The 11,379-nt window shown below is 41.9% G+C and overlaps 1 long non-coding RNA gene across 1 annotated transcript; it reads right to left on the bottom strand.

Annotated features, from left to right (window-relative positions):
- Positions 1-2,422: 2,422 nt before the first annotated feature.
- On the bottom strand, positions 2,423-3,557 carry LOC135421223 (uncharacterized). Its single transcript, XR_010433937.1, has 2 exons — positions 3,374-3,557; positions 2,423-2,670 (listed from the first exon to the last, which is right to left on the bottom strand). It is a non-coding gene; the product is annotated as an uncharacterized LOC135421223 (long non-coding RNA).
- Between the last annotated feature and the right edge of the window lie 7,822 nt (positions 3,558-11,379).

Raw genomic sequence — 11,379 nt, 5'->3', positions numbered from 1 at the left:
CAGCCTTGATCCTGCTCAGCCCACTCTAAGCATGGACAAAGAACAAATCTGGGTTTTTTTATCAAAGAGAGGGATGCAAATTTAGATGCTGTCTGAAGACATGTATGGAAAGGAATGTATAGAAGAAAACTATGTCCTTGCTTGCTTAGCAGCACTCCTTGTGGCACAGGGCTCTAACCAAAGGTTGGGTTTGGAGATGGAATGTCACAATGCCAGATGTTGGAGGTCCTGAAGCTTTACTTGCCTTAGTAGACTTGTGCCTTATTCACTCATACTTGGAACAGGATTTGGTGAGAAGATTGTTAGAGGTGTTTCCAGTGGAACAGAAATGGTGGAAGTCCCTGTGCAAGTAACTCCTGCTCTGGAGAAGCTCTCTGCCTCCTGTTGGAGCCAGCACAGCAAGGGATTTCCCTGGCTGGGCTGTTGGCTACTTTGGGTTTGCCCAAATCTCTGCTTGGAAATCCCAGAGGCTCTTGTTGTATTTTATTCCGTGTTGCATGAGGCACAGAAGATCTAATCTCCAGGCTTCAGTTGAAGGGGGTTTTTTGTGAGCAGAATGACACACAATTTGCACAGTGCTGATGTAAACATCAACCTCAAATAATTGGTGCATGTGGCCAGTTAATCATCGCGCTGGCTCCAGGTGGAAACATGCCAAGATATTTCTGTAGTAGTGAGTTCATTATGTTTGCACTTTATTTGCATTGGATGTTTAAATATTTCTGTATCCTAGTCACAGTTTCCCCCATCAGTTCTTACAAGTGTTGTGCATGTTTTGGATGGAGTTAAGCAGAAAACATTTTTAGTCAATATGTACATTTATAGCAGTTTTAGAGTAATTGAATCAATTTGCATCAAGTTTGATAAATTATTTTGATGAAAAGTGGGGAGAATGCCTGCAAAGCATCTTGACATTTTGTTTAAAATTATATTTTCATTTTGAAATCAGGCTATATTTAACAGTGAAAAAAAAAGTCAGCCCCAAATACTTCTTTCCAGTTGGCAGTTGAAAAAAATCTGGTTTTCACCCAGTTACACTGGAGAGTTTGTCAGAGTTTGGTGACCTAGTAGGCATGTCTTAATAGGAAAAGAAATATTTTTGTATTATTTGTGGTTGACCCTATAATGGCTTCCCACACAGGGCTGTCAAAAATGGGGTTGCAAACAGGGGTCTAGTAATATGCATGGTGCCTGTGAAGAAATTGTTATGACAATTTGGTGTCATATGTTATTCAGGTGACCCTCCCTGCCAGATTACCTTTGAAGGCTTATAAATCACTGCAGCAAGAGGAGAATATCTGTAAGACGAGAGGCAGAATTCCTTGCACATAGCATCTCTGACAGTCTTCGGCTAGGAAATTTCAGTGGCAGTGTTCATAAAATGACTGTCTCAGCTCTCACCTCTTCCAATATCATCAGTATCATAAGGACCACTGTGAAGAAGTTTGTCAGGTCTTTTCCCTTTTTCACACCCATGTGCCTTGCTGATGCAAGGCCATCAAGCTTTCAGTAGGAGTACTGGTCATGCTAATAACCTGCTTGTAGCATATGGGAGAGATGAAACAGGAAAGTAAAATGTAGTTGATGTGGTAGTGTTGCACATGGGCAGTAATTTCCTGCACTTCCATTATCATTGCTCATTACCGTCTGATAGATGATACACTGCTGTCAGTGCTCTGGCTTGTGTATGCACAAGAGTGTGAGGTGTGTAAATACTTCCCCCAATATACATATATATTTTTGTATATGTAGTGCTTGATAAATATTTAAATGTGGAAAAAAAGCTCTGATCAGTTTAATCAGTCTTCTGGTCATGTTCCTACTTCTTGTTCATTATTCATAAGCATTTGCTGAATAACACAGACAAACCGTTCTCCAAGTATGAGTTTTCTGGGAATCATTCACTTCAGCTATTCACTATTCATCTTTTGTGGTAGCAGACTGGCTACTTAAACCACAGAGTGGTTTTCCCCTAATTCCTAACTGGGTATTTATAAACAGTAAAATAAAGGCAGACAAATTGTGAATGCTTTCCTTTGATTGTGAAGATCCTTGTTTGCCTGCCTATGTGGGCATGTGTCCCATGAGCAGCCTTGCCCAGAACTGAGTACATCTGTACAAACACAAAAAGATTGTGTTTTGGGGAAAGTTCTATGTACAGAAAGGAGCAGAGCACGTGAAAGCCGTGTTTCAGGGCATAGAACCTGCCACACATATTTTGGATGGGATCTGGCAGTTCTCTTGTTTACTGTGCCAAATAACGTTGCTTGTTCTAATTTTCAAGGCTTTGATCTACCTGCTCCCTTTTTGAGCATGTTTGCCCCTCTTGGTCACAGGGATGTCCGTTTGGGTGGATCCTTCTTAGCCCCTGCATCCCTGGGTAGGACTGTGATGCCAACAATAAAAATCGTAAAAAAGGAGAGGCAGAGAGATGTTCTTCATTGGAGTTCCTCTGAAACAAGGGTAGCAGTCTTGCTCCCCACTGAGCTGAAAGAGGGGGAGGCTGACCTCTGGCATGCTTGTGCCTTGTCAGGCAGGTCAGGATCCATGTTTGGGTGGCTGCTGTGCCTTGACCAGGGGGCTGAGAAGGAGGGAGAGAAGAGAATTGGGTTGGGACACCTTGCCACTCCATGGGATCTAGAGCTCCAGTGTTGTCATCGAGGGACAATCCTGCAAAGAATGCTGTACATGTAATTGTTGCTCTTGAAGCAGAGACTGCCTAGAATAACACTGCTTTGCAACACTTCTGGGATCTGATTCTGGGGACTATTTATGTCCTAATGCTTGATGGTTTAGGGTGAACTCTGGGTGTCTGGAGAGTTTTAAAGCAAAAATATCCCAATATATGTATGGATTTTAGGGTAACACAGCAAGTGGCTGGGGATTTTGCGGGTTGCATTTCTGCATGCATTTAAATTCTGCTTATGTGCTAGTTCTTGTGGCCATACCTTTTTCTTCTTGGACCTACACAACAGTGGTATCCTTGGGCAGAGGATAATGGACTTGCTGCCAATTAAAACATTCATTTTCTGTAATTTGTTTTGTCTTGGTTGTGTCTTTGTATCTATTTCAAGTTTTATTGCAGAGGTTATCATCATTATAAATAGCTAGATGGAGAAAGTGAGATTGCCATGGTGATGTGCAAAGCAAGTAGTCTTTGATCTAATTAGTTTTTGTTTTGAGCATTTCAGGGTCTGTAATTTAATAATAAAACAGTGAGTTGGACTGTGGATCCTGTTGAGTAGACATTGTTACTGCCACAGAGGAAAACCAACCCCCACCTTGGAGAAGACAGGAGCATAAACCCACTTCAGATAGCTCCTTGCTCCTCCCAGAACTGCAGGTAAGTCAACAGTGATTCTTCCTCCCTTACCTGCAATGCTTTTCACCAGTAGACATCAATATGTTTTATGAAAGTGTTCATTCAAAGACAGTGATATGGAGATAGGGCAAGGCAAACTAATCATAAAATGCTGGTGTTTCCTGCACTATGTGGCACTAGAGACCAAGAGAACTTCTCCTGTGATTTGAGAGAAGCCATCACCTGAGTGTGGCAGCGAGTCAGAACCAGGATTATGAGGTAACAGCAGAGCAAGGTGAGGGAGCTGTGCGTCCAGTTCTTTTCGCAATGTGCTATTGGCACATTGAGGCAGTAGAGGAGCAGGGGAAAGGCTCCTGTAGATGATGAAAGAGATACAACTTGAAATGTAGTAGATTTTACAAAACATAAAAGTGAGCACAGAAACCATGAGGAAGCATCCCCAAATTGTGTGAAGAAAGATAAGCCTGTACTTTCCAGGCCTAGGACTAAATGCAGCGCCTTTAGGAAAGGGTCTCAGAGTGTGGGGATGGATCAGCACAGGGGGTGTCAGGCAAGGTGTCCTCCATCTTTATCTGTGTGACTCCTCAGTTTTCTCCTGTTGAGTGGTGAAGGGCCAGATCTGTCCACTGAAGTGGGGGTCTTGTGCATACAGAAACCTTTCTCTGCCTCTTCCAAGAGAAGCTGGGACACTGAAAAAATCCAAGCACTTCTTTAGCCTACCTGGGATGAATGTCAGAGTTCTGAACAAGGTAGGCTGATTGACTGGGCTGCCCAAGGGATGAAAGAAGTGGGGGTGGGGCAGGCTACGTTCCTTCTGCAGACTCTCACTAAGGTGGGTCCAACAACCCTGTAACACTGTGTCTGAAGTCTTTGGATGAGAATGCTTATTCCTCTGCAGATGCATTGATGAAAACTGTGACAGCTCTGGCCAGTGAGTGTGCCAAAGAGCTACACTCGATCTGCTTACTACTGTGATGAGGTACAAGTTTCCATTTTCTCTGTGTGATGACTGTAAACCCGTGACCTTGCTAAAGAAGTAAAATTAAATAAATAAGTAAAACAAGGTCTCATTTTGTGTCCATGTGAGATTACTTCAACAGTCAGTTTTCAACCACAGTCAACAAAGTACCTTATGTTTATCAAGGCACATTTTCCATTATGTATACAGACCTTTGTGTTTTTTTAAATTTTAAAGGTCATTTTGAGAGCCCACAATACCACCCAGTTACGTAGACCCAACAGAATTTCTGGAAATGTTTAATTTGTGTACTGTGTTGAAAGCTCTCTCAAACAAAGTGTGCATCATTTAATCTATTTATAGAACACATTGCTTCTCCTAAATATACTCTCATTCTTTCTCTCAGCTAAGAAAACCTTACTCTCTTTTATCATCAGTTTTTAGTATTCTATCATGAGCATTAGGGGATAGTCAAACTTGTTCAAACTGAAGAAAAATGTATGAGGTTTTCTGCCTTCTCACTTTAATTTCGGGTTTGGTGTTTTTTTTAATCATAGTCTGAAAAGACTTTCTTGAGGACTTTCTCTGCATGCACATCACTTTCAGTCTACCCTGGTAGACTACAAAGCGTGGGGTCAAACTGTACCTTCAGTAGTACCTGAGCAGCCTGCTCAAGAAGGCAGAGTTGCTTGAGCACATCTGAGGGCAGCACCGGCCCTGTGCTTTGTTCTCAGCCATGGGCTCAACTCTGCTGTGGTGAGGTCAGGCCATAAAGAGAGGCAAGGAAAGGTCACAGAACTGGGCTCTGGGCTATACTGGGAGTAAGTACTTCCAGAATTTAATTTGGCCATGGAAATATTCCCAGCACAGCAGTATTCCCCCTCGTTAAAGGAGGGAATATTGCTGTAGCCCATAACCTCTGTAGGGGAGGAATTAACTTTTAAACTGTACACTGCACTTGGATAGGAAATGAGCTTAGTGGGGTCTGTGTGCTAAGGAGCGTGTGTGCTTTGATACAAATACTCTTTCAAGTTTCAATCTATGTACAGAATAACACTGGTCAAACACAGACCAGAAATTAATTACTGTAAAGTGGTTTCCAGCTAAAAAAATATCCTTATTAGTTTATCACTCCTTCTCTGGATGCTTTCTAGTGGAATATGGTTGTGTGGTGTGCTAAAATGATTACTGAAATGAACTGTAGAGCTTATTTTTACAGATGGAATGTGTGAGAGAGGACCTTTCTAGCTGCTTTGCCTTGCTCATGAGCAGGTTTATCCATGCAAAGATGTGTTTTGAACTTCAGCCTTCCTGGTCTGTATGAACCTCCCAGTGTGGGGAATCATAAGCACAGCTGCAGCAAAGGCCTATGGTCTTGCTGTGCAGGACTGCAGGATTTGGGAGGTCTGGGGGGGACATATATCTAGAAGTAAAGCAAAGTTTTATTTCATTCTGCCTTTCCTTTGGTTTCTTTTTCTTGCTGTGGTCCATGGTATGAAAAATAAAATAAAAAATTTAGTGTTTGGTTGTACTTTCAAGTTGGTTTTAATCCTAATAGAAGTATAAATAAGTAGTTGATATTTTAATTTTTTTGATCACTCCTTCTTGCATGGTAATTTTGCAGAACATACACTAGTGCTCTAATGTTGTCAAACAAACATGCATCTCCTGAATGATTTATCTGACAAAACTGAAGTAACATTTTCTGCTATTTACTCTGTAATATTGGGCCTCTACGGTAAAGGGATAAATTGGAGTACCAAAAACATTCTTTCAGCACTCACATAGCTTACTGGAAATGCAAGTACAATTTCTGCCAGTTAATACAGCTGAAGCATAACATTTTTATGACATTCCCAGTTGTTTAATGTTTTGTTTCTAACTGAAATGTGTCTCATCTGCTAAATGAACTGAGACTTAATTTTTCTGGAGTCCAGATCGCTCTTCTCTTCTTGAGAGATTTCACGAGTCTTAAGAGGTTCCAAATTATGTTGAGATCTTTCATAGCAAAATGTGACCAACTTTCATTTCACATATGTATAAAACATGATAATTTTCAATTTTTGACTGAGGTATTTCCAATTACATATTTGGTCTGATTAGATGAAATTTTGCCATTTTGCTGAAGAATATAGTCTGGAGATGCATGTAAGATAGAGTGTGTGTCACCCTGTTTTTCTCAGCTGTCTTTTCCTGATTTTTCATCATTGCTAGAGAGAATTCAGGGAAAAAAGAGAAAAGATGTTTGATGTTTCAAGGTGATGTTCTTAATCAAGCATTGTGCATGCTCAGCTTGTGTGTACTGGTGAATTTTTATTGCCATTTTAGCAGCTTTGGTGTAAGTCCAATGCCTTTAAAGGCATCCTTTCTGCAGTTGAAATACCAGGATTTTTGGTCCATGTTCTGGCAGAAATCACAGCACTCCAAGGGTTGCTGCAGCCTTCCAGCTGCACAGAGTCCAGTAGAATGAGTGTATTTCTTTAATTTAATTTTAATTTTATAGCTAGAACCAGTCTCAGTTTGTTTGGGTTATTTCCATCCTTTACAGAAATACGGTGCTGTGCCTGTTGTGCCACAGATTTTTCTTCTGGCTGCATCACTGCTGAAGCTGCAGTCTATTGGCAGAGCAATTTTAAACTGCTGGCTTCAGCAGATATTGTCAGCCCAGTGCCTTCATGTTGACCATATCACCTTCTTGGACACCTTTCCCAAATACTGTGAAAAGTACAAAAATACAAAATTTTCAGGTTTTTCTCACATTTTGCTTCTCTGCTTTACTTGACTCCTGCAGTCACTAAGCTTGCTGTTGTTGACATATTTGTTCCATTTTCTGTTGGGTTACTCCAAGTACACCAACCTTAAAGAATTGTTGATTTTAAAAAGAAATAGTTAGGTGTCTCCTTTCACTCCTCCAATGATACAGTCCAAGAGCAGCTTGTTTTGTAAGAATGTAGTGAACACTCATTATGGAGAAATACTGTGTTCTGCAATGCATTACAATGAAATTAGACTTTCCTTCGTCTCTGTACTGATACCATCCTGAATGATGATTGCTGAAGTGGCAACTTTTTCTCTTGACCTTTTTCTTCTTTAGTGTAATTTTGACCTCTGGCTTTCCAGAATGGAGTCAAGAATTTTGCAGCACTTTGAACTCTAGTAGCTTAAATAATTTTCTGCTTTCAGATATGAATTCTGGGCGAACATCCCATAAAGTAGCCTCATTGTGTATTATAATAGTAGACTTATTTTTGAACATGAGTGCAGAATGGTTTGTTCTATTAAAAGACTGCACTGGGGCTTTAGTGAGACTATGCATGTCATTATACTTTATTGTCTCTATCCTGCATTTCCTTCATATAGAAAAAAGAAAATGCTGGACACCTCTGCAGGCTATTTCTTTGCGTGTACCTCACAGTCTGATTGATGCTTTCTCTGCTTCTCCTGGTTAACAAAAAGATTCCATTTTTATATTTCTTTTTGAAAAACTCTCACATGAAAGTATCCTGATTTTTCTCCACTGCCAAGGTGTTTAAATATACTGCAAAGGAAATGTAATTTAAGAAAGGGATCCAAACCAGTCATAAAGTCCTGGTGAGTGTTCCCAGAAATTAATTAAGTATGAGGATGTTTTGTAAAGTCGTAGAATCATAGAATCAGAGAATGGTTTGGGTTGGAAGGGACCTTAAAGATCACCTAATTCCAACTCTCTTGCCTTGGGCAGGGACACACCAGATGTAGGTAGAAAACTGGAGGAGCAAGTTAAGGAGGGATGATCACGAGTCTTTACTAGCTTGTGCGAGCTATTGAGGTGGTGGGAGAGGACCTATTCTCAGCTGCCCTGTACCTGCATGGCTGAGGATGAGGGCACTGCCATTGAGCCAAGGTCAGACATCCTCCAGAGCAAGTCCAGGCACTCATCAGCCAGGTACATACAGGGTTGCACACCGGCCCTGCTTCTCCATCCCCACCCTGCTACTTTTTCTTAGAAGCTGGTTATAAAACGTTAATTTATTTTATCTGGACATCCATCTCTGTTCTGGTCACATCAGTAAACAGGACACAGTTACAATCAGATTCCATTCCAGTGCTGATAAAAGCAACAGAAACAATCCTCCCATTCCTGTTTTGTTCCTGTTTAATCCTACTGAATTGCATCTAGTTGCCTCAGGACCTGGGAGGACTATCTTCCATCTCTTAGCTAGTGTTGTTCCGAAGTCAGGCCAGAGCTGCTGGAAAGTGTCCTGTGTGGCTGGAAGAGTCTAATGTGCTTCCCTAGGGCAAAGAGCGATGATGAACAGCCATGGTCACTGATGGGTTGCAGGCATTTGAGAGTTCTTGTCCTGGTGCCATCTTCGCAGAAACTGGCCATCCAAGCCGAGATGCTTGGGAAAAGATCATGTGAGTAATGGATTTAGTTGCAGCAATGCCCCAGGACCCAGGAGCACTGAAGAGCAGCACACAGTAATCATCTCCATCACAGTGCCAGTGCAGAGCATGCCGTATCGCCAGGAAGAACGTGCCCTATTTCTTTCTTAAAAACCATTTTTTACATGTTAATATCAGCTCACTGAGCAGCTACTGCGTTTTCACACTCTGACCAGCTGGCAAAGACAAACTGAATGAGGATGTTGCAGACACAAATTTTTCTGCATGAAGATTTATTTGTGCTCTTGTCTGCATGATTCATACTTGCTCCGGGGGGAAAGTTGTAGTTGAGATGGGATGCTAAGCGTGACTTTCCATGCCCTCATATAAAAGAAAAGATCTTCTTTATCCTTCTGTTTATTTTTCTGTCCCATTCAGTGGTGATGTGGAGTGTTCCTAGAACAATAGTCAGTCTAATCCAGTCATTTCATTGTAAATCACCACGGTGCAGATTTACAGTTCAGGTATTATTGTCTTGGTTATGTTGCTTCACTTTTCAGGATAAAATTGGCCAACACAAGCTTTCAGAAAACAAATAAAAAATTTAATGGCTCAGAACTGGGACATGGTTTGCCAAGTATCAGCCTGGGGAGATATTCTGTAACGTTGTGGTAAACCCCTCTGTATATAATCACAAAGCAAAAGCTAATAGACCTTTAGCAGTAACTTTGCAGTAATAAATTATTATTATTAACCAATCCTTTCATCCATGAATCTCAAAGCACTTCAGGGAAATGCACTTCAGGGGTAAGGCATACAGTGTAATCTTTATGCCATGTTGCATCAACAGCCAGGTCTGGGCACTCTCTGCTTAGAATGTGCTGTGTGAGAGACTCAGTTTTAGGGACATTACAATGGCAAAAGGGTTGGGACAGAGTGATATAGTATGAGGAAAAAAGGACCAAATGAGACATGCATGTGATGGTGAGTTTCTCTAGAGAAGAAGCTCAATACTGAATTTTTCACAGACCCTCATCTTGCATCCTAAACAACACTGGGGACTTGAAGCATTGAAGAGTACTTTTCTCCTCTTTCCACAACATGGTCTATGAATTCTTATCCCTTTTGTGGCAAAAGGCTGCAATGTTGTTCCGTAACTTGTGAGGACACTTTTTGCTATGGACACACTAAACACCATGAACCCGGAGTGACAGAGCTGCTTATCCACTGCTTCCCTCTCTACAGAGACACAGCTAGAGGACTTGGTGACAGCAGGAATTTGAAGGAAGTCAGCTAATCCTTGCATGCAAAATGCTAAACTGTGAAGCTTTGTTTTCATCTTCTTGGCCAAGACTTAAAAAAAATGCAATGTTTTTATTTACTGACTTAGTCCCTGGCCAGTCTCCAGAGAACTCAGGCTGCAAAGTCACAGCAGCTGCCTGTGCTCAGACTGTTTGGGCAAGTTTAAAGGACTGGGCTCTCAGAGCAAGACCTAGGCCAGTGCAGGTTGCACTCAATGGCGTGAGCCTCTCTCCCACACATTGTTTCCTCCCCTTCCCTGCTGCACAAATATAGCTCTCACAGCCGTGTGTGCTGCTCAAACAGAAGCTGGCAGCCAGCCTGGGGATGTCTCAGGCAACGTTTCCATTCCTTTTGAGTACTCCTTCATTCAACAGGTGTATTTATTAAATGACACACGCACTATGCAGCATTTCATCATTTAGTCTAGGAAAGGTTTTATTAATTTCTGACTAGCTTCTCTCTTGCTCAGCAGCTGTTTGTTTAACATGGACTCAAAAGGCTGCACCCTCAGCATGCTGGACAATGAAGTTAGTCTTTTAAAAGATCTGTCTATAAAATACGTTACATCTGCAAATGAATTTAAGAACATTTCTGTGGCACTAAAATAAGCCTTGCAGGGAATATGCAAGAATGATGGATCATCATGAGAAAAGGTACAAGGAGTACCCCTAGCATAGCTACCTGGGCACAGAGCTCCCAGCCACGGTGCATGTCTCAGTGCTTCCTCTGGATGAGGCAGGGATGGCTGTGTGTGTGCTGCTAAAGACATTTCCATGTCTTAGCTCCATGAGCTCCTCCGTTGTGCCAAAATTGTCACCCTGTGGTGTGAACATACATTAACCAAGCCCAGTACTAGTTGGCTCCCATGGGCTATTTGCCAAGGTGGCTGACAGCCACTAGACTCACTGCACATGCCTTAGTAAGTTGGTCACAGCCACTCTGTGCAATCCTGGCACTTGGTCTGCTGGAGGATTACAAAGTGACCAAGACTTCCTTAATCTAAAAACATAAAGCCGATGGTAGGGTCAGGAATCCACACCACACTCCTGAGAATGCCACTTTCTCCATACAGCACAGATGAGCTAAGAGATCAGGTCATTCCTAGAGCATCAGCTCAGCTCTGTGAAACCATTCAAAAGTGGATTTGGACCAGTTTTAAGTACAAACTGAACATCTGTCCGAACAGCAAAGTTCACCAGCCCTGAAGTCTGTGTTCCCCTCCCCACAAATGAATCTTATTGTAGTGAAAATATATGAGCAAATAATTAATTTTGGAGTCTGTGGGTGGCCCCGAGATGAACTGGAGCGCTGAGTTTTACATATGCACACCCCCACACAAACTCTGTCTTTGCTTCAAATCAGCATCAGCGAGCCTACACACATCTCTCCCGAGGCCTTTGTACGAGACCTTTATCCTTCTACCAATGGGGAA

The sequence above is a fragment of the Pseudopipra pipra genome, chromosome 1 (genome assembly GCF_036250125.1).
Source record: "Pseudopipra pipra isolate bDixPip1 chromosome 1, bDixPip1.hap1, whole genome shotgun sequence".
NCBI classification, from domain to species: Eukaryota; Metazoa; Chordata; class Aves; order Passeriformes; family Pipridae; genus Pseudopipra; species Pseudopipra pipra.
This window is presented reverse-complemented; position numbering and strand designations above follow the sequence as displayed.